Below are 23,305 nucleotides of genomic sequence, written 5' to 3'. Positions count from 1 at the left end.
GAATGATACAAAATACAAATTATAGAATTGGTAATGACAGTAATAAAATTAACATGATGAATAAAATGTATAATGGTTACCAAGACACAAAAGGGGGAGAGAGCCCTGCCCTTGCGAGCTTACAATCTAAAGGGAATGGGGGGGGGGGGGACAGGAGGAGGGGTAGTATGCAGCAAATATATAGAGGCTTTGTGTTTTAGGATACCTAGTAGGAGTGCAATTTGGTCTTAGTACAAAGGGAAGTGGCCTAAGGTAGCGCATATGCTTGTCTGAACAAGTGTGTTTTTAGAGAGCGTTTAAAGGTAACAAAGGTTGGCGAGTGACGGATGTGTTGTGGGAGGGCATTCCAGAGGAGGGGTGAAGCGCGTGCGAAGTCTTGTAAACGTGAATGTGAGGAGTTGATTCTAGAGGAGGACAACAGAAGATCATGTGCCGATCTGAGATTGCGATTGGGTTTGTATCTGGAGATTAGTAAGGATATGTACCGGGGAGAGAGATTGTGGAGAGATTTGTAGGTTAGGGTTAAGAGTTTGAACTGAATCCTCTGGTTAATTTGCAGCCAGTGAAGAGCTTGACACCGAGGGTCGGCAGAGGAAGATCGCGCAAAAAAAAAAAAAAGTGGGATCAGCGCATCACCAGGCCGCCTCTGAATGGCCTCAGCTCAGAGATGCGCTGAGCCCCCCCAGAAACTGCAAACGCACCTTGAACCCAAACAGAGGCTCTGCATATACACCAAAGGAAAACTATTAAGTGGGAGCAGCTGACCAGAAATAAATCAATCAAACATAGCAAAGAAATGAACAGCGCTACTTAAAAACAGATGAGTGCTTACCTGCAAAAAAGTGCACACCCCACTCATGGGATTCAAATACACAATGAGCATACACATGACCTGTCTACCACTTGGAGGATGTTAGTTTCCGCTAACAATTTGCAATTTGTTAGGTACTTGTCCCTCCCACTGTCGAAGAAGTCTTTCCTCCATGGGAGGGGACCTAACACTAACTAAATTCTACCTATGCATATGCATAGCCTGGGCGCGCTACCAGTAAAATTGAGAATTGCGCAAAAAAAAAAAAAAGTGGGATCAGCGCATCACCAGGCCGCCTCTGAATGGCCTCAGCTCAGAGATGCGCTGAGCCCCCCCAGAAACTGCAAACGCACCTTGAACCCAAACAGAGGCTCTGCATATACACCAAAGGAAAACTATTAAGTGGGAGCAGCTGACCAGAAATAAATCAATCAAACATAGCAAAGAAATGAACAGCGCTACTTAAAAACAGATGAGTGCTTACCTGCAAAAAAGTGCACACCCCACTCATGGGATTCAAATACACAATGAGCATACACATGACCTGTCTACCACTTGGAGGATGTTAGTTTCCGCTAACAATTTGCAATTTGTTAGGTACTTGTCCCTCCCACTGTCGAAGAAGTCTTTCCTCCATGGGAGGGGACCTAACACTAACTAAATTCTACCTATGCATATGCATAGCCTGGGCGCGCTACCAGTAAAATTGAGAATTGCGCAAAAAAAAAAAAGTGGGATCAGCGCATCACCAGGCCGCCTCTGAATGGCCTCAGCTCATGCAGAGGAAGATCGAGAAGAAAGATGAATGAGACGAGCAGCTGAGTTCAGTACCGACTGGAGCGGGGCCAGTTTGTTAAACGGTAGTCCACATAGTAGTACGTTGCAGTAGTCCAGACGAGAAATTATGAGAGCATGTATCAACATTTTAGTTGTGTCTAGAGTGAGAAAGGGACGGATGCGAGATATGTTTTTGAGTTGGAGATGGCAGGAGCTGGTTATGGAGTGAACATGAGGAATAAAACAGAGAGATGAGTCGAACATTACCCCCAAGCACCGAGCTTTGGGAACTGAAGTTATGGGAGTGTTATTAACATTTATTGTTACTTCAGGCAGGGAGGTGGACAGAGACGGTGGAAAAATTATTAGTTCTGTTTTACTCATATTAAGTTTTAGGAAGCGAGGGGACATGAAGGAGGATATAGCAGACAAGCAGTCAGGAACACGTTTAAGGAGGGAGTTAAGGTCTGGGGCAGAGAGGTACAGTTGTGTATCGTCTCCATAGAGGTGGTATTGAAACCCAAATGAGTTGATTAAATCACCAAGACCATGCATGCGAACGCGAACCACCCAAAGTTCGCCTGGAACCGTTCGCCGGCAAACCGTTTGGGCCATCTCTACTGTAGAGGGGTTTAGCGGTCGGCTCACCGCTGATAGGCAATTTTAATTCTTCAATCCTATAAGTACCCATGTTTACCATGCGCAATAAAGTTTAACCTGAAGGTAATGCACTTAGAGCGCTCCTCTTCTTTTAGATGTTCCTTTGCACTACCCTATATTGGAGCAGCACAGTGCCTGATTACCGAATTGGACCAATTATCGTTTTGGATGTGATTGGTTCCTTCTCTGGAGTGGAAGTGCAAGGAATTCTTCTTTTTCTACTGGATTGTACTGTTTTTCTGAGATTGGGTCAGCCCCTTGCAGCACCGCCAGAGACACCTTGCAGCCATGATGTCCATCAGTCATATTGGTAAAATTTCTGAGATCTCCAAATGGGAGAGACTGAAAACAGAGATACATGATAATATGAAGCAAATTGTGGACAAAATAACTGCTAATCCACATAGGGTTCCTTTACCCACCACTACACCGATAGAAAACCCGAGCAATGCGACCAACCTAACACAGATGATATCCTTGTTCAGGGAATTAGAAAATGCCAGGAAGTATGAAAGCACACAATGGATTGACTCCTTATTCCTCTCTGAATACATCTCGGCCCAGATTGCCCGGAGAGGAATGAGAAACAAAAAGGATTGTGATTTCCTAGATTCAGATTTGCACCTCATCTGGAAGGAAGCAGCTATCGAATACACGGAAAAGTGGATGAAGATAGTTGTAGCCCAGAGAGAGCGCAATCAATGAAGAGTATGCAAAATCATCCCAAGCATTGAGCTCGATCCAGTGCTGGGCGTAATGGAAAAAGCTACGCTTACGGATCATTACGCGTAATTTTACGCTATTACGCATTACGGAATTACGCTTACGGCGTAGACATTGAATTACGGTACATGTCTGTAATTATGCATAGCCCTTACGCAATTACGCGTAAGAATACCGTAATTCAGGTTGTTACGTTATAGGCTTACGCGTAAAATCCTACTAGCAATTAATGCGTAAGGTCATGCTGCCAAGCGGAAAAGTTGACGCATGGATCAATGTTAGGTAGCCGCCGACTTTAAGTGTTAATAGCAAAGCCCCCTTAAGTGCTAAGAGCCTCAAATTTGGAGAATATATTAAGGAGATCAGAAGGAATAAGAGGAAAAACATTTTTTCAAAAAGACCTTATAGTTTTTGAGAAAATCGATGTTAAAGTTTGAAAGGAAAAATTTATACATTTAAAAACCCGCCGACTTTAACGGTTAATAGCAAAGCCTGCTTAAAATTTAGGAACACCAAATTCACAGGATATATTAAGGGGATCAGTGGGAATAAGAGGAAATTTTTTTTTTTCAAAAAGACCTTATAGTTTTTGAGAAAATCGATTTTTAAGTTTCAAGGGCAAAAATGTCTTTTAAATGCGGAAAATGTCAGTTTTTTTTGCACAGGTAACAATAGTGTTTTATTTTCATAGATTCCCCCAAGTGGGAAGAGTTTTACTTACTTCGTTCTGAGTGTGAGAAATATTAAAAAAAAAGACGTGGGGTCCCCCCTCCCAGACCTCTTTAACCCCTTGTCCCCCATGCAGACTGGGATAGCCAGAATGCGGAGCACCGGCCACGTGGGGCTCCGCACCCTGACTATACCAGCCCGCATGGTCCATGGATTGGGGGGTCTCGGAAGGGGAGGGGCAGCCAAGCTTTCCCCTCCCCCTCCGAGCCCTTGTCCAATCCAAGGACAAGGGGCTCTTCTCCACATCTGATGGGCGGTGGAGGTGGAGGCCGCGATTTCCTGGGGGGGGGGGTTCATGGTGGCATCTGGGAGTCCCCTTTAAAAAGGGGTCCCCCAGATGCCCACCCCCCCTTCCAGGAGAAATGAGTATAGAGGTACTTGTACCCCTTACCCATTTCCTTTAAGAGTTAAAAGTAAATAAACACACAAACACATAGAAAAAGTATTTTAATTGAACAAAAAACATAACCACGAAAAAAGTCCTTTTAATATTCTTAATTAACCATTAATACTTACCTGTCCCTTTAAATAAATGATCCCTCGAAATAGCCTCGGAAATGTTCTATCAGTTACAATGTAACAAAGTTATTACAATGTAACAACTTTGTTACATTGTAACTACGCCGCACCCGACGTCACTCGCCGCCGCCGCATACGCGTCTGCGCTGCACGGACCCGACAGAGCTCTGAGCTATATAGCTCAGAGCTCTCTAAAGCATCTTTGTATTTTGGCTCCAAGGAGCCCCATTGGTCCTTAGCAGACCAATGGGGTTCCTTCAAATCAGAAGGAACCCCATTGGTCTGCTAAGGACCAATGGGGCTCCTTGGAGCCCAAATACAAAGATGCTTTCGAGAGCTCTGAGCTATATAGCTCAGAGCTCTGTCGGGTTTAGGACGCTAAGTCCTCGCCGGCTCCGCTGCCCTCCCCGCCTCTCCCACATGTCACCTATATACATGCTGGCACCCATGGGTGCCAGCATGTATATGGGTGACACGTGTGGTCGGGGTGGACGGCGGGAGCCGGCGGGGACTTAGCGTAAGTGTATGCGGCGGCCGGCGGGTGAGCGGCGAGTGACGTCGGGTGCGGTGGTGTTACAAAGTAACAAAGTTGTTACATTGTAACAACTTTGTTACATTGTAACTGATTAGTATATGTCCGAGGATATTGCGTGGGAACTGGCTTTTAAAGGGACAGGTAAGTAGAGTTGGGCCGAACCTCCGATTTTAGGTTCGCGAACCTGGATCGCGAACTTCCGCGGAAGGTTCGGTTCGCGTTAAAGTTCGCGAACCGCAATAGACTTCAATGGGGATGCGAACTTTGAAAAAAAAATAATTATGCTGGCCACAAAAGTGATGGAAAAGATGTTTCAAGGGGTCTAACACCTGGAGGGGGGCATGGCGGAGTGGGATACATGCCAAAAGTCCCGGGGAAAAATCTGGATTTGACGCAAAGCAGCGTTTTAAGGGCAGAAATCACATTGAATGCTAAATGACAGGCCTAAAGTGCTTTCAAACATCTTGCATGTGTATACATCAATCAGGTAGTGTAATTAAGGTACTGCTTCACACTGACACACCAAACTCACCGTGTAACGCACCGCAAACAGCTGTTTGTGTAGTGATGGCCGTGCTGGACTGGTGCGCACCATGGCGAGAGTGCAGGTTTTGGTGGCTTTACAGCCCATATGGTCGCCTGGCTGATGTAGCTGAATGACAGAACAGTGACTGTCCAGCTGATCAAATTTGGTCTGACCACAATGAGGCAACGACCTTATTATCGTGGGTGTGCCCCCCGAGACACTCATCTAGGCGCCGGTCATTGCTTCATTGTGATACGCAAGCCCCTTCACCACGGCAAGGTAATGATCACGAAGGGGAATGGGCGCATGTACATGCCTTTTCTTTTGTTGTTGCAGCTGCCCGCAGTGCAGCCAGAAAAATTAGGCAGTCATGTACACGCATCAGAAAAATTATTACAGCGGCCGCTGCTAGCAGCGGCCTAAAAAATTCAGCAATCCGCCTGGAGTCCCGGACCCTGTTGGTGGTGGCGGAGAAGGTAGTCAAGCGGCCTGCAGGCAGACATGCTGTGTGGAGGGACTGGGAGCGACTTAGTCTTCTTGGGGCAGGCCAGGCAGCCAGTCACACGGCGTGCAGGCAGAGATGCTGTGTGTGCGGGGACTGACTTAGTCTTGGGGCGGGCAGCCCTCCGGGATCCATGCCTCATTCATTTTGATAAAGGTGAGGTACTTAACACTTTTGTGACTTAGGCGACTTCTCTTCTCTGTGACAATGCCTCCAGCTGCGCTGAAGGTCCTTTCTGACAGGACGCTTGCGGCAGGGCAGGAGAGAAGTTGGATGGCAAATTGGGACAGCTCTGGCCACAAGTCAAGCCTGCGCACCCAGTAGTTCAAGGGTTCCTCATCGCTGTTCACAGCAGTGTCTACATCCACACTTAAGGCCAGGTAGTCGGCTACCTGCCGTTCCAGGCGTTGGTGGAGGGTGGATCCGGAAGGGCTACGGCGAGGCGTTGGACTAAAGAACGTCCGCATGTCCGACATCACCATGAGATCGCTGGAGCGTCCTGTCTTTGACTGCGTGGACACGGGAGGAGGATTAATGGCAGTGGTACCTTGCTGGCGTTGTGCCGTCACATCACCCTTAAAGGCATTGTAAAGCATAGTTGACAGCTGGTTCTGCATGTGCTGCATCCTTTCCACCTTCCGGTGAGTTATTAACAGGTCCGCCACTTTGTGCCTGTACCGAGGGTCTAGTAGTGTGGCCACCCAGTACAGGTCATTCCCCTTGAGGTTTTTTATACGGGGGTCCCTCAACAGGCAGGACAGCATAAAAGATGACATATGCACAAAGTCGGATCCAGTACCCTCCATCTCCTCTTGCTCTTCCTCAGTGACGTCAGGTAAGTCAACCTCCTCCCCCCAGCCGCGAACAATACCACGGGAAGGTTGAGCAGCACAAGCCCCTTGCGATGCCTGCTGAGGTTGTTCTCCTGCCGCTGTCCCCTCCTCCTCCTCCTCCTCCTCCTCCCCCAAAGAAACACCTTGCTCATCATCCTCTGAGTCTGACTCGTCTTCTGCACACGACTTCTCTTCTTCCTCCTCCTCCCCCCTCTGTGCTGCCGCAGGTGTTGAGGAAACAGCTGGGTCTGATGAAAATTGGTCCCATGCCTGTTCCTGCCGTAACGGTTCCTGGTCACGCTCATTCACAGCTTCATCCGCCACTCTACGCACAGCACGCTCCAAGAAGTAAGCGTAGGGAATTAAGTCGCTGATGGTGCCCTCACTGCGGCTCACCAGGTTGGTCACCTCCTCAAACGGCCGCATGAGCCTGCATGCATTTTCCATCAGTGTCCAGTTGTCGGGCCAGAACATCCCCATCTTCCCAGACTGTTTCATTCTACTGTAGTTGTAGAGGTAGTGGGTCACGGCTTTCTTCTGTTCTAGCAGGCGGGAGAACATGAGCAGGGTCGAGTTCCAGCGAGTCGGGCTATCGCAAATGAGGCGTCTCACCGGCATGTTGTTTTTGCGCTGAATTTCCGCAAAGCGTGCCATGGCTGTGTAAGACCGCCTCAAATGCCCACAGAACTTCCTGGCCTGCTTCAGGACATTCGCTAAGCCAGGGTACTTTGCCACAAATCTTTGAACCACTAGATTCATGACATGTGCCATGCAGGGTATGTGTGTCAGCTTCCCCATATGCAAAGCGGCAAGCAGATTGCTGCCGTTGTCGCACACCACGTTGCCTATCTCCAGGTGGTGCGGGGTCAGCCACTCATCCACCTTTTTCTTAAGAGCAGCCAGGAGAGCTGCTCCAGTGTGACTCTCCGCTTTGAGACAAGACATGTCTAAGATGGCGTGACACCGTCTTACCTGGCATGCAGCATAGGCCCTGCGGAGCTGGGGCTGTGTAGCTGGAGAGGAGAACTGCCACTCAGCCAAGGAGGAGGAGGACAGCGAAGAGCATGTAGCAGGAGGAGAGGAGGTGGCAGGAGGCCTGCCTGCAAGCTGTGGAGGTGTCACAATTTGGTCCGCTGCGCCCTGCTTGCCATCGTTCACCACCAGGTTCACCCAATGGGCTGTGTAGGTAATGTAGCGGCCCTGCCCGTGCTTGGCAGAGCAGGCATCCGTGGTCAGGTGTACCCTTGACCCAACGCTCTTCGCAAGAGATGACACCACTTGCCTCTCAACTTCACGGTGCAGTTGGGGTATGGCCTTTCTCGAAAAATAAGTGCGGCCTGGCATCTTCCACTGCGGTGTTCCGATGGCCACAAATTTACGGAAGGCCTCAGAGTCCACCAGGCGGTATGGTAACAGCTGCCGAGCTAACAGTTCCGCCACGCCAGCTGTCAGACGCCGGGCAAGGGGGTGACTGGCCGAAATTGGCTTCTTCCGCTCAAACATTTCCTTCACGGACACCTGACTGCTGCTGTGGGCAGAGGAGCAGGAACCGCTCAAGGGCAGAGGCGGAGTGGAGGAGGGTGCCTGTGAAGGTGGAAGGGAGAAAGCGGCAGAAGCAGATAATGCACCTGATGGAGGAGGAAGAGGAGAAGGAGGGTGGCTTTGCTTTTGTGTGCTGCTGCTGCTTTTGCTCAGGTGGCCATCCCATTGCTGTTTGTGCCTTTTCTCCAGGTGCCTTCGTAAGGCACTTGTCCCTACGTGAGTGTTGGCCTTTCCACGGCTCAATTTTTGTTGGCAGAGCGAACAGATGGCTTTGGTCCGATCTGAGGCACACACATTAAAAAATTTCCACACCGCTGAGCCACCCTGGGATGTGGGCACTATGGGGACCTCAGCAGCTGATGCTGAAGGGCAAGTTGGCTGGCTGTACATAGGTGGCGATACATGGTGCCGGACTCTGCCACCAGCTGTTTCTGACGAAGAGCTGCCCCAGCTTCTTTCAGCAACTTCTCTCCTCCTACTACTCTCTGACTCCCCCTCTGAACTGTCCCCCTCTTCATCTCCTCTATTGGGAACATACAGAGGATCCCTATCATCGTCATCATCGTAATCATCCTGCCCAGCTTCGCTTGCCTCAGACAAATCCAAACATGCACCATCAGTAGGTCCTTCATCCTCCTTACACGTTACATCCATAGTGTTGCCGGGTAACTCAAATATATGAGCTGGTGAAAATTCATCTGGCTGTAACAACAATGGCTGTGCATCAGTGATTTCAACACTAAATAATTCTTGCGAAGTGTCAAATGCAGCGGAAGTGGTGCTAGTAGTAGCGCTGGTGGCTGAGCAAGATGAGGTGTTCTGTGTCGCTAAATACTCAACCACGTCCTGACAATCTTGGGAGGTGATGGGACGTGCCTTCTTCTGAGCACTGTACTGTGGGCCAGGTCCACACGAAATTACATTTACACGACCTCGCGCAGATCTGCCGGGTGGCCTTCCTCTGGCTCTGGCACTACCTCTTCCTCTACCTGTTTTGTCCATATCGGGTATGCACGGAGTGGTATATCACACTGCGTGCACTCACGTAGGTAGGTGGGTTCACTTAACTGCACAGGTATGCGCACTGATGCGGTGGGTTCACTGAACAGAACAGGTATACAGTGGCGGGTTCACAGAACAGGTATGCAGTGGCAGGTTCACTGAACACAACAGGTATGCAGTGGCAGGTTCACTGAACACAACAGGTATGCAGTGGCGGGTTCACTGAACAGAACAGGTATGCAGTGGCGGGTTCACTAAACAGAACAGGTATACAGTGGCGGGTTCACTAAACAGAACAGGTATACAGTGGCGGGTTCACAGAACAGGTATGCAGTGGCAGGTTCACTGAACACAACAGGTATGCAGTGGCGGGTTCACTGAACAGGTATACAGTGGCGGGTCCACTAAACAGAACAGGTATGCAGTGGCGGGTTCACTAAACAGAACAGGTATACAGTGGCGGGTTCACTAAACAGAACAGGTATACAGTGGCGGGTTCACAGAACAGGTATGCAGTGGCAGGTTCACTGAACACAACAGGTATGCAGTGGTGGGTTCACTGAACAGGTATACAGTGGCGGGTCCACTGAACAGAACAGGTATGCAGTGGCGGGTTCACTGAACAGGTATACAGTGGCGGGTCCACTGAACAGAACAGGTATGCAGTGGCGGGTTCACGAAACAGAACAGGTATACAGTGGCGGGTTCACTAAACAGAACAGGTATACAGTGGCGGGTTCACAGAACAGGTATGCAGTGGCAGGTTCACTGAACACAACAGGTATGCAGTGGCGGGTTCACTGAACAGGTATACAGTGGCGGGTCCACTGAACAGAACAGCTATGCAGTGGCGGGTTCACTGAACAGGTATACAGTGGCGGGTCCACTGAACAGAACAGGTATGCAGTGGCGGGTTCACTGAACAGGTATACAGTGGCGGGTACACTGAACAGAACAGGTATGCAGTGGCGGGTTCACTAAACAGAACAGGTATACAGTGGCGGGTTCACTAAACAGAACAGGTATACAGTGGCGGGTTCACAGAACAGGTATGCAGTGGCAGGTTCACTGAACACAACAGGTATGCAGTGGCGGGTTCACTGAACAGGTATACAGTGGCGGGTCCACTGAACAGAACAGGTATGCAGTGGCGGGTTCACTGAACAGGTATACAGTGGCGGGTCCACTGAACAGAACAGGTATGCAGTGGTGGGTTCACTAAACAGAACAGGTATACAGTGGCGGGTTCACTAAACAGAACAGGTATACAGTGGCGGGTTCACTAAACAGAACAGGTATACAGTGGCGGGTTCACAGAACAGGTATGCAGTGGTGGGTTCACAGCACAGGTATGCAGTGGTGGGTTCAATGAACAGGTATACAGTGGCGGGTCCACTGAACAGAACAGGTATGCAGTGGCAGGTTCACTGAACAGGTATACAGTGGCGGGTCCACTGAACAGAACAGGTATGCAGTGGTGGGTTCACTGAACAGGTATGCAGTGGTGGGTTCACAGAACAGGTATGCAGTGGTGGGTTCACAGCACAGGTATGCAGTGGTGGGTTCAATGAACAGGTATACAGTGGCGGGTCCACAGAACAGAACAGGTATGCAGTGGCGGGTTCACTGAACAGGTATGCAGTGGTGGGTTCACAGCACAGGTATGCAGTGGTGGGTTCACAGAACAGGTATGCAGTGGTGGGTTCACAGCACAGGTATGCAGTGGTGGGTTCAATGAACAGGTATACAGTGGCGGGTCCACTGAACAGAACAGGTATGCAGTGGCAGGTTCACTGAACAGGTATGCAGTGGTGGGTTCACAGCACAGGTATGCAGTGGTGGGTTCACAGAACAGGTATGCAGTGGTGGGTTCACAGCACAGGTATGCAGTGGTGGGTTCAATGAACAGGTATACAGTGGCGGGTCCACTGAACAGAACAGGTATGCAGTGGTGGGTTCACAGCACAGGTATGCAGTGGTGGGTTCACAGCACAGGTATGCAGTGGTGGGTTCACAGCACAGGTATGCAGTGGTGGGTTCACAGCACAGGTATGCAGTGGTGGGTTCACAGAACAGGTATGCAGCCAGACAGGAACAAGTTAAGCCTAACTAATCTTTCCCTGAGAGACAGTCTGCAGCAGCTCGCCCTACTCTCACTAACGCAGGCAGCACACGAGTGACCGTAATGGCCGCCGCTGCCTGCCTTATATAAGGGGGGGTGGGGCTCCAGGGGCTAGTGTAGCCTAATTGGCTACACTGGGCCTGCTGACTGTGATGTAGAGGGTCAAAGTTGACCCTCCATGTGCATTATGGGGCGAACCGAACTTCCGCAAAGGTTCGCCTGCGGGACGCGAACGCGAACCACTGAAGTTCGCATGGAACCGTTCGCAGGCGAACCGTTCGGCCCAACTCTACAGGTAAGTATTAATGGTTAATTAAGAATATTAAAGGACTTTTTTCGTGGTTATGTTTTTTGTTCAATTAAAATACTTTTTCTATGTGTTTGTGTGTTTATTTACTTTTAACTCTTAAAGGAAATGGGTAAGGGGTACAAGTACCTCTATACTCATTTCTCCTGGGAGGGGGGGTGGGCATCTGGGGGACCCCTTTTTAAAGGGGACTCCCAGATGCCACCATGAACCCCCCTCCCCCCCAGGAAATTCGCGGCCTCCACCTCCACCGCCCATCGGAGGTGGAGAAGAGCCCCTTGTCCTTGGATTGGACAAGGGCTCGGAGGGGGAGGGGAAAGCTTGGCTGCCCCTCCCCTTCCGAGACCCCCCAATTCATGGACCATGCGGGCTGGTATAGTCAGGGTACGGAGCCCCACGTGGCCGGTGCTCCGCATTCTGGCTATCCCAGTCTGCATGGGGGACAAGGGGTTAAAGAGGTCTGGGAGGAGGGACCCCACGTCGGTTTTTTTAAATATTTCCCACACTCAGAACGAAGTAAGTAAAACTCTTCCCACTTGGGGGAATCTATGAAAATAAAACACTATTGTTACCTGTGCAAAAAAAACTGACATTTTCCGCATTTAAAAGACATTTTTGCCCTTGAAACTTAAAAATCGATTTTCTCAAAAACTATAAGGTCTTTTTGAAAAAAATTTTTCCCTCTTATTCCTTCTGATCTCCTTAATATATTCTCCAAATTTGAGGCTCTTAGCACTTAAGGGGGCTTTGCTATTAACCCTTAAAGTCGGCGGCTTTTTTATATTATACGGGAGCGTAATATTACGCGATTACAGCAGACTGTGTAATTTCAATGGGAGTTTACTGTCTTACGCGTAATTTGTTACGCGTAATAACGTAACCTACGGTCTACGCGTAATTAATTACGCGTAATACCGTAACCTTACACGTAACGCTTACGGTGCATTTGTAGTGAATTACGATGCGTAATTACGCTAATGCGTAATTTCGGCCCAGCACTGGCTCGATCTAAATAAATTCAAAACTATGAGGGAGTTCACTGAATGGAATGATAAAATCAATACATCCACCAAATTGGTAGAAACAGATCTTATCAATAAGAAACTTAAAAAATTTGAGAGAGATAAAACCGATTATGCATTGGGTCATGTATTCAAATGGGGTAATGATTTAAAAAGTCCAACTAAACCCAATACAATTCCCCATTCTAACAAAAACATAAAAATATTAGGAGGTAACATTCATTCCCCAAACTACAGAAAACAAAGTCCAAGGGGATGGACCAGGGGGTCAAGCCCCCTGAGAACACCACCACTGGAAGGGCAGCAGATCATCCTCCTCCTAGGGGACCCCACAAGCTCTATAAACCACCACATAAAACCCGCAAAAGGCCCTATAAATTTGATCAACCATTACAAAGGTCAGGTCATAGTTTTAACTATGGAGGCAAAAGAAATCTAGAAATGCCAAAACATTATGAGAGTAATGGGAGACACAGAGTAGATTCTCTATCCACTCCAAAAAATGATAACAAAAAATTTGATAAGTGGCCTACAAATTTAAACAGATCTGATACAGATCAAACCTTCAAAGCCAAAACTAAATATAAACATGATCATCAATCAGGTCCCCCAAAATATTCAGACAGATACAGAGACAGACTGAGAGAAGTGGTGATTCCTAAAAGGAATGAGCCGTTTGGCACTATTCGCGCGACTAAGACCCCTCCCAAAACTACCTTTAAAGTCAATAGTGAGATTCCATCATATTGGCATGAATTGATCGAACAGGATCAACCCGCCAATGATAAAGAAAAAACAAAACCTCCCTCTCCTCTTTCTTTTCTTAGAAACATCAGCCCAGAGGGGGGTGTAAGAGATCCCAGACAGGACCATTTTTTAGGGGCTGCGCCCGTCAATACCCCGGGAACCCTACGAAAAAGAGGGTTGGAAGACACAGATGGGAAATGCGAGCCGCCAAAGAGAGACAGAAAAAATACAGTAGAAGGAAGTGCAGTGATTCAACAATAAAAATGTTCAATTTATCTGCTCATAGCCTTACCACTGAAGAGACTTCCCTATAAGAAAAAGGACTAAATTTTGCTCCTACAGCCAGACCAAATGAGTTTCAATTATACAAAGATCTACATAGATGTATTAGGTCGCTGACTATAAAAAGATTTTTTGCAACAAAACCAGAAAATACATCCAACCTAATAAGTAATGCTATCACGCCATCCACTATTCTACAAAGTGAACCCCATTCCTCGATCATTAATGTTGAAAGTGAGGTTGAGTTTTGTATGGAGGACGTTGGTTTGCCCACACTTGAGGAGGATGATTAGCTGAGATTTGTCCCTGACACCAGTGTTCATCACACTGCATTTAGACCCAAATCCATCTTCTATCCAACACATTCAGAAGGGCAATTCATTAATACATACTATCAGCTTGATCAGTTCAAGAGCCTGTGTAAAGAGAGTGCAGATAAGAAATACTCCAACTTGAATAAAATGGAGAAAAAAGCCCTAAAACAGCTGATGGAGAACAAACAGGTGGTCATCAGGTAGATAAAGGGGGAGGTATTGTGGTATTGGATTATATAAATTATGAGAATGAAGGTTTGAGGTTGTTCAGATTCCACAACCTACCTACCACTATCAACTGATCCAACTGCTGAGTACCTTGAAGAATTAAAAGTCTTGGTTAATCATGCTGCTTGCAATAATATTGTAAATGATTCTGAGAAACGATTTCTGGTTCCCACTTACCCTTCCATTCCTTATTTTTATCATATCCCCAATTTTTATCATATCCCCAAAATTCACAAGGATGCTCTCAATCCCCCTGGGAGGCCCATTGTGGCAGGCATGGAGGGACTAGTGGCCAATATTTCATCATATGTGGATCACTTTTTACAACCCATGGTTTTGCAAACCCAGGCATATACACGGGATTCGTTGCATATGATTGACATCCTCAGTAATTATAAGTGGGAAAAAGGCTATTTATGGGCCTCACTGGATGTCTCATCGTTGTACACATGTATACCTCATGAAAAAGGTTTAGAGGCCGTCTAATACTTTTTCATCCAGGACGGGTCACTACCATTTATACAAGTACAATTCATTTTAGATTTATTACAGTTTGCCTTGTCACACAATTATTTCAGCTATATGGACCATTTATATTTACAGATTTGCGGGATCTCAATGGGGGCAGGATTCGTCCCCAGTTTTGCCAATCTGTACATGGCGTACTGGGAGAGTCAACATATGTGGTCAGCCAACCCGTTTGCACAAAATCTAGTGTTATACAGCAGGTATATAGATGATATTATAATCATCTGGGATGGTGACCAGGAAACACTAGAAACATTTGTTTCATACTGTAACACAAACAGTTTTGGTCTTGCATTTACCCACGTGGTTTCTGACGTAAGTCTGGTGTTTTTAGATCTGGAATTGTATGCTGACAACCAAGGGGCAATATGTTCCAAAACTCATTTTAAACCGACAGCAGGGAATTCCTATTTACACGCCTCAAGTTGCCATAATGCTAAGTGGATAGAGAACATCCCCAGAAGTCAGTTTTGCAGATTGAGACGCAACTGCACTTCAGATGAGGATTATCATCAGTGTACGGGCAGCCCATAAATTTTGATACAAAATAAGCTGCCCGTGAATTCCTAAGGAATTTAGCAGCTTCTGTAAGGGCCCGCCCTGTTGCAGGAGGACAGCAGCGCAGTGGAGGGAGAGCTGTGAGCAGCGGTGGAGAAGGGGGGCAATCTTCCCCCTTCCCTCATCTTAGTGCTCTCCCTCCCTCGCTGTCCCCTCCTGAACTAAGTGATGAGTGGCGTTTGGCAGCAGGCGGGACTTACCTTCCGTCTCGCTCCAACCGCCGGAAGTTCTGCTGCTCTGGTCTGGACCAGACCAGAGTAGCGGCAAATCATCCCGAGCCGACGACGAGACGCAGGTAAGTTCTGCTCGCTGCCGCCTGCCAGCCACTCATCACTTAGTTCAGGAGGGGAGAGCGAGCGAGGGAGAGCACTAAGGTGAGGGAAGGGGGGGGGATTGCCCCCCTTCTCCACCGCTGATGCCACAGCTCTCCCTCCACTGCGCTGCTTCCCTCCTGCTGGGGGGGGGGGGGGGTCACCTGGCTACCTATTGTGGGCACATATACCTCTGGCTACATATACTGGGCACTAATAACCCTGACTTTATATACTGGGACATATACCTGTGGCTACATATACTGGGCACATATACCCTGCCTACATATACTGGGCACATATACCCTCCCTACATAGACTGGGCACATATACCTCTGGCTACATATACTGGGACATATACCTGTGGCTACATATACTGGGCACATATAACCCTGACTACATATACTGGGACATATACCTGTGGCTAAATATACTAGGCACATATACCCTGCCTACATATACTGGGGACATATACCTCTGGCTACATATACTTGGCACATATACCCCTGCCTACATACACTGGGACATATACCTGTGGCTACATATACTGGGCACATATAACCCTGACTACATATACTGGGACATATACCTGTGGCTACATATACTGGGCACAAATACCCTGCCTACATATACTGGGTACATATACCCTCCCTACATATACTGGGCACATATACCTCTGGCTACATACACTGGGCACATATAACCCTGACTACATATACTGGGACATATACCTGTGGCTACATATACTGGGCACATATACCCTGCCTACATATACTGGGGACATATACCTCTGGCTACATATACTGGGCACATATAACCCTGACTACATATACTGGGACATATACCTGTGGCTACATATACTGGGCACATATACCCTGCCTACATATACTGGGGACATATACCTGACTACATATACTGGGCACATATACCCCTGCCTACATATACTGGGCACATATACCCCTGCCTACATATACTGGGGACATATACCTCTGGCTACATATACTGGGGACATATACCCCTGCCTACATATACTGGGCACAAATACTCCTGGCTACATATACTGGGGACATATACCTCTGGCTACATATACTGGGCACATATACCCTGCCTACATATACTGGGGACATATACCTCTGGCTACATATACTGGGCACATATATCCCTGGCTACATATACTGAGGACGCTGGCTGTTTGCCATTATGTGCATTTACTGGTGAAAAGCTGTCTCTTATTATGTGCATTTACTGGTGAAAAGTTGTATCTTATGTGCTTCCACTGGTGAAAAGCTGTCTCTTATGTGTATTTACTGGTGAAAAGCTGCCTTATGTGCATTTACTGGTGAAAAGCTGTCTCTTATAATGTGCATTTACTGGTGAAAAGCTGTCTCTTATTATGTGCATTTACTGGTGAAAAGCTGTCTCTTATTATGTGCATTTACTGGTGAAAAGCTGTCTCTTATTATGTGCATTTACTGGTGAAAAGCTGTCTCTTATTATGTGCATTTACTGGTGAAAAGCTGTCTCTCATTACGTGCATTTACTGGTGAAATGCTGTCTCTCATTACGTGCATTTACTGGTGAAAAGCTGTCTCTCATTACGTGCATTTACTGGTGAAAGGCTGTCTCTTATGTGCATTTTCTGGTGAAACGCTGTCTCTCATTATGTGCATTTACTTGCCATGCCCACTTTCATCGCCGCAAATATCCTCAAACATGGTGCCCCCTACCCATTTGACTGCCCCCTCATATGTGCCAGTCTAGAACCGGCCCTGTACCCCTGCCTACATATACTGGGCACATATACCTCTGGCTACCTGTTCTGGGGACATCTCTCCCCCTGGCTACCTGTTCTGGGGACATCTATACCCCTGGCCACCTATAGACCTGGGGCTACCTATTTTTGGGGAACCACTGCTGTCAGATTAAATGTATTTTGGGGAACTGCTGCCAGATTATGTGTATGTTGGGGGAATCGCTGCTGCCAGATTACATCTATTTTTTGGGAACCACTGCCATATTTTCTGTATTTTGGAAGAACCTCTGCCAGATTATGTGGATTTTTGGGGAAATGCTGTAAGATTACATGTATTTTGGGGGAAGGGGGGAAAACACTATGGCAGAGCTCAAACTTCCCTGGCAGACCTTTTACAGCAATACTAAAATCATGTGTATTTGGCCCCACCCATGGCCACGCCCACATCATGTTGCGTGACCACGCCCATTTTTTCGGCGCACGGCGCAGGGGATTTTGTCAGTAAAAAAATTTTTGTCAGGAAATTTTTAGGTATTTGTCAGTAAAAAATAACGTGAAAGGTTGGGAACACTGATTATCATAGACAGGGGAATACACTCTCTAAAAAATTCCTGGAGAAAGGTTATAAACCCGAGCATATCCAAGCCACTTTTGAGGAGTACAAGGTCAAACCAACTGCCTCTAGAACTAATGTTCCTGAGAAATCCACACGACCTGATCTTTCCTTTGTCACCCCATACAATGATCAGTTTAAAAAGGTGAAAAAGATCATAACGCAAAACTGGCCCATACTTAAACAAGATCCAGTACTCCAAGACATCATTCCCAATCACCCGGGGGTCATTTTTAAGAAGGCCAAATCAATAAAAAAAGGTTATAGCCCCCAGCAATATAAGAAAAGCAGCTCGGACACCAAGAAGCTTTTTTCCCACTCTGACAGGCAATTACAGATGTCATGTCAAAAGATGTGGCTGCTGTCCTTTTATTAGTAGCAGTAGGGTATTGTATCGTGTTAGCCATCAGTAAAAGCAAGAAGTTTTAAACCAGGATGATACCATTTATTGGCTAACTAAAAATGAATCAAATTAAGCAAGCTTTCGGCCTTGCAGCCTTCGTCTGGCTTATATCCTGTTAGTTTGCAAACTGGTGGTACAGACAGCTTATATACATGCAACATCAAAAGGAAAAACAGATATTTTTTCAAGCATAAATACATGTCATTAAGATGCCTTAATTCACACAGACCATCGGCCTGGGGTTAGAGGTTGTAAGCTAAGATAAGGATCCTTGTTTAACACCTGCTCACAGACCTGGGAGTTGAACTGACACAGAGGTATCGTAAATTCTTAGTTCACAAGTTCAGCTATAATGGCTGACAAAGTTCAAATATCATCAATCTCATACCAATATAGAAAGTTGTTGTCCTTATTCAAACCGTTCTGCACAGCTTTGAACCAATTTATAAATTTTGTTTCTGCTATTAATCGATCATTTGACGTTTTGAAGCCACCCTTCAGGGCAGTGACACGAAGATCATCCATGCTGTGTCCGTTGGACCGAAAGTGTGTAGCAACTGGGAGTCCAGATTTGCTATCATTAATAGTGTGCCTGTGTCCATTCATACGTTTGCGCAGAGTTTGTCCAGTTTCTCCCACGTACATAACATTGGGGCATTTAGCACACATGATCAGATATACCAGATTGGTGGAACCACAGGAAAATGTACCTTGTACTCTGTACTCCTGTTGTGAACCTATATTGTTACCCTGTCAGTGGAGTAAATGTGTCTGCAGGTCCCACATATTATTTGTCGGCAGGGTGATGTTCCGTTACGGAACATCATGTTACGGAACATCACCCTGCCGACAAAAAATATGTGGGACCTGATGAGGGTGGTGAGTACTTAACCAGTCAGGTCCTGTCCAAAGTAGGGTTTTTTTTTACAGTTGATTGAATTGTTGCTTTGTGCTTTTAATATCATTTAAGACTGCATGTTTATTAAAGTCTTGTTGTAACGTAATCAGAGACTGTTACTCACCCCTGATATGTAAAATCCCACTTCATATATTAATCCAGGGAACTTCCAATTGCCTTCCCTGCATATTTTCCTCCCCCCCCCCTGTTTTCGTTATTCCACCCCCTTTCCCCTTTCCCAAAACCCCAACCCCCCCCCCTTCCTGGCCGTCCTCCCCCCATTTCCTCCTTTGTATATAACCGCATTTATAACCAATTGATCCATGTACAGTGAGCTTTCAATTTCTCAATATTTTAATAATTCTTAAGGATCATGCACGAGAATACTTTATCCACATCCAATCCCCCAGCCTTTTACGGTAATTAAAATATTATAGGCTGTTTCTCTTGAATAAAATATCACTTACAGTCTCTGATTGCGATTCAAGGAAGGGATTTTGGATGCTATGAAGTTAACATCTATTGCCACTAGGGCCAATTGTGGCAACACATGCCCCATGACATACTATAAGAGTCCTCACCGGGGTGTCATATTTGGGGGTAACCTATGGGTTGCCCAGTGAAACCTGATGATCATTGCACTATTTGTTTTTTATGGTGACGTTAATTAGAGATGGTCCGAACGGTTCGCCCGCGAATGGTTCCAGGCGCACTTTGGGTGGTTCGTGTTCGCCAGCGAAGGTGAACTTTTGCGGAAGTTTGGTTTGCTCCCATAATGCTCCATTAGGGTCAACTTTGACCCTCTACATCACAGTCAGCAGACACATTGTTCCCAATCAGACTACACTCATTCCTGCAGCCCCACCCCCCCTTATAAAAGGCAAGGTTCTCCAGCCGTTTTACTCAGTCGTCTGCCTACAGTAATTAGTTAAGGGACAGCTGCTGACAGACTCTGCTAGGGAAAGCTTATTTAGGCTCTTGTAGGCTTGTTAGCTTGCTCCTGGCTGATTGTTATTCCTTATATAGCACCCCACAACAGCTTCTCCCTCCTCCCTTCCTCCCTCCCTTCTCCCTCCTCCTCCGGAGGAGGAGCTTGTCTTCCAGGGATTTGTAGGATGTCAAAAGCACGCTTACATACCTTGGCCAGGAATCGAATCCAGGTCAACTGCTTGGAGGGCAGCTATGCTCACCACAGGGGCGTAGCAATAGGGGTTACAGAGGTAGCGACCGCATCAGGGCCCTTGGGCTAGAGGGGCCCCATGGGGCCCTTCCTCAACCAAAGTATTAGCTGTTTATGGGTCCTGTGGTGGTAATAATCACTTCTATAGATACTTTGAATAGTGGTAATCATTAACAAACTGTTCCCCATCCCCTTCTTGCACCCCTGACACTCAGGGGCGTAGCAATAGGGAGTGCAGAGGTTGCGACCACATCGGGGCCCTCCCTTAGCTGCAGTATTAGCTCTCTATTGGTCCTGTGCTCATAATAATCACATTTATAGATACTTTGAATAGTGGTAATCACTAACACACTGTTCCCCATCCCCTTCTTGCACCTCTGACACTGTAGATGCCATTTGCAGGTTTTGGTGCGCCGTATCAATTGTTATGTATAGAGTGCTTAGGGGGCCCCAATGTAAAACTTGCATCGGGGCCCATAGCTCCCTAGCTATGCCACTGCTGACACTGTAATTGCCATTGGCAGGTTTTCGTGCGTCATATCAATTGTTATGTATAGAGTGCATGGGGCCCCAATGTAAAACTTGCATCGGGGGCATACAGCTGCTTAGCTACGCCACTGGCTCACCACTATACTACCAACACTACAGGCTGAAGCCAGCCTAGCTGGCCTGGGAAGGATGAAAAGCTAGGTGGCCATGCAACCATTCCTGCTAACCTAAAGCTTACTTGTGTCTTACAACACATTGGCTTAAGACTTTACCAAATCCAATGCTCCAATATGGGGAAGTGTCTCTGTTTGCTGTTTTTGTTGTTGTTTGTTTTTAAGTGTGGTGTCACAGTTCACTCATCTCTTCAACTAAAAGAAAGGCCTAGGAGTAGTCTTAGCTACCGTAATCCCTATGTTACGGCAGGGCCCTTATTACACTATCTCTTACAGGGGTATGGAAACCGTTTTGACCATGCGATAAAGCGAGATGCAAAAATGAAATCATGCCTAGCAGAGGATGGCTTTTGATCCATCAACCTCTGGGTTATGGGCCCAGCACACTTCCGCTGCACCACTCTGCAGTCTGCTTACATTTGTATACAATCTTCAAGTTTAAAAAGGGTACATTAGTTCCCTTCACAAAACACAAAGGCATCCCTGGGTGGGCTTGAACCACCGACCTTTCAGTTAACAGCCAAATGCACTAACCAATTGTGCCACAAGGACTGTGTATACACTCCAGGTGTTTGATGCTTTGAAACATCTTTTCCATTACTTTTCTGGTTAGCATAATTTTTTCTAATTTTTCAAGTTTGCCTCCTCCCCATTGAAGTCTATGGCGGTTCGCGAAAGTTTGCGCGAACCAAACTTTCGCGGTAGGTTCGCGAACCGGGTTCGCGAACCTGAAATCAGAGGTTCGAGCCATCTCTAACGTTAATGTCAATTATTTGTATTCATATCTTTTTTATGTTAAAATTATGTATATATCATTTTAATAATGCTGATCTCATTAGCAAATATTTTAAGAAAAAATCCTGTTAACCTGGTTGTTTATGTTTAATTTTATGCATTGGTAAATATTTTATTCATGAGTTTTAAGTATCAATGTGACTGAGACTTTTTAAATACAGCTGTTGCAAATATTTGCATATTAAAGGGAACCAGAGACGTTGGGGGAAAGCTGTTATACATACCTGGGGCTTTCTCCAGCCCCATACGCATGGATCACTCCCACGCCGCTGTCCTCAGCTGCCTGGTTCTGCCGGTACCGGGTCCCGTCATTACCGCCAGTCGGCTGACTGTATCGGCGGTACCGGGTCCCGCCAATTGTTCGCATCACAGGGGGCTCCCTCCATATAAGTACGCGTGAGGCTGCATACTGCGCAGCCTCATGCGTACGGGTATGGAGGGAGCCCCTGTGATGCGGACAATTGGCCGCGTCCGCCGGAAGTGACGGGATCCGGTACCGCCGATACAGGAAGCGGTGTGGGAGCGATCCGTGCGTATGGGGCTGGAAGAAGCCCCAGGTATGTATAAAAGCTTTTTCTGTTTTTAACGAGCGTTCCTCTCTGGTTCCCTTTAAGTGTTATGCATAATGATGATTGCACATGCTGTGAGTCACAGCTGTCACAGAAAGTTCGTGTGCCATTCTGAATGGGCAATACTGTGTGCTAGCCTAACGCCATGGCACAATAAAGTTTGTTGAACCACGTGTTCTACAGAATGTCGTGACTATGGCTCCCGTAGCGTATAAATTTACGTGTGCGCGTACGATCATCTGATGAAGGCGCAGTGCACCAAAACGCGTAATGACGTCACACGCACATCGTGACTGAGCCACGCCCACTGCCTCATGAGACTGTGCTCCAGGAAGATTGGAGACCGCGCGTGCATTCATTACTGCAGAGGGGTTTAGTGGTCGGCTCACCACTGATAGGCGATTTTAATTCTTCAATCCTGTAAGTACCCATGTTTACCATGCGCAATAAAGTTTAACCTGAAGGTAATGCACTTAGAGCGCTCCTCTTCTTTTAGATGTTCATATGCAGTGATGAGGTGGGTTCACTGAACACAACAGGTAGGTATATGCAGTGATGAGGTGGGTTCACTGAACACAACAGGTAGGTATATGCAATGATGAGGTGGATTCACTGAACACAACAGCTAAATATATGCAGTGATGAGGTCGGTTCATTGAGCACAACAGCTAGGTATATGCAGTGATGAGGGGATTTCACTGAACACAACAGGTAGGTATATGCAGTGATGAGGTGGGTTCACTAAACACAACAGGTAGGTATATGCAGTGATGAGGTGGGTTCACTGAACACAACAGGTAGGTATATGCAGTGATGAGGTGGGTTCACTGAACACAACAGGTAGGTATATGCAG

This window comes from Hyperolius riggenbachi, chromosome 6 (genome assembly GCF_040937935.1).
Source record: "Hyperolius riggenbachi isolate aHypRig1 chromosome 6, aHypRig1.pri, whole genome shotgun sequence".
NCBI classification, from domain to species: domain Eukaryota; kingdom Metazoa; phylum Chordata; class Amphibia; order Anura; family Hyperoliidae; genus Hyperolius; species Hyperolius riggenbachi.
This window is presented reverse-complemented; position numbering follows the sequence as displayed.